The following is a 1,537-nucleotide window of genomic DNA, read 5'->3' as shown; positions in this document are numbered from 1 at the left end:
TATATATACATACATAGACTGTTCTCGAAGTACATATAAAATTGTGTAATTATTGGGTTGAAAAACCATTTTGGATAAAGAATTTTTCCTTCTTTCAGTCTAAAACATCTAGAAACCACCATGGCTATTATTTGATCAAGTTTTATTCAATGCAATGATTGTTTTACATTTCGATCTTCCATCGATAAAGTGTCCACGTTATAAGCTTGGTGAGATGACGACAGCTTGAAAACATTCATTAGTTTCTCTTGGTTGAAGTCTTTGTGTTTAACCCTTTTGCCTCCCATGTGTATCACAACTGATACATAATATATGTCCCTGCCGTCCATGCATCAAATGTGATACAAATTCTCAATGGTTTTGAGCCGTCAGTGTAACTTGAGTATTATGAAAGGAAACCTTTATATTACTCAGAACGAATGAAACAAGTGCTATGAAAAGTCTAATATCAAGCCTGAAATGTTATAACAAAATTATGAAAATGATTTGGACAGGCAGATGATTAATGACACGTTTCAGCAGTTTTCCAAACACTGATCAGGCTGATCTAATTCTTAAATATAAATCATTTTCGGAAACATGCGTTGGATGGAAGAGAGCCAAGTGAGGAACAGTGACCAGCTTGTTTGAAGATTCACCAATGTTTAGTAAATCTGATATTTGGAATAGGTTAAACGAATACATTACCTTTCTTAGCGTTCGACATAAGGGTGAAATTATTTCAAACGTTGATGATGACGCAAACACACACATAAACGTATTTATAACAACATCCATACAACACACACATACGTGTGTGTGTGTGTGTGTGTGTGTGTGTGTGTGTGTGCGTGTGTGTGTGTGTGTGTGTGTATGTGTGTGTGTGTGTGTGTGTGTTTGTAGGCGTATGGGTCATTGAAAGACTTTTCAACAAGTTCTAATACCAATGTAACACTGTGGTGAATGATCATACCTGTAATCCAAACATATGCACAGTGTTTATATATGATGATATAAATACTATATAAGAATTGTATAACAATAACTGCTCTTTCTTTCAGTTGTACATAAAACATTCAGTGGTACATAAACCATCCGGTCTCTGTCTCCGTGTGCGCGCCCGAGTGATTGTACCTTTACATATAACTATTTATTCACATATATATGTTTGCATACAAGTACATATACGTTGACACATGGATATATTGGATGCACACATACACATAAATACACACACACACACACGTATGTATGTATGTATGTATGTATGTATGTACGTATGTTTGTATGTATGTTTGTATGTATGTTTGTATGTATGTACGCATATATGTAAGGCACAAATATGAAATTACATCTGTAAGTCACTAACTGCCGAATTTATGCATAGTAAAATACTTCTCTACTTCCACGTGATATGTCGTCAATATAGTAACCTACTGTGTCATACATTTTCGGGACTCCTTTCAGCCGCTTTCTGTTTCTCTCTCTGTATCACCCTTAGCTATTGAGATTCCTGCATGTATAATATATGTATATATATATATATATATATATATAT

Source organism: Octopus bimaculoides, chromosome 7 (assembly GCF_001194135.2).
Source record: "Octopus bimaculoides isolate UCB-OBI-ISO-001 chromosome 7, ASM119413v2, whole genome shotgun sequence".
Lineage (NCBI taxonomy): Eukaryota > Metazoa > Mollusca > Cephalopoda > Octopoda > Octopodidae > Octopus > Octopus bimaculoides.
Note: the sequence above shows the minus strand (reverse complement) of the source record.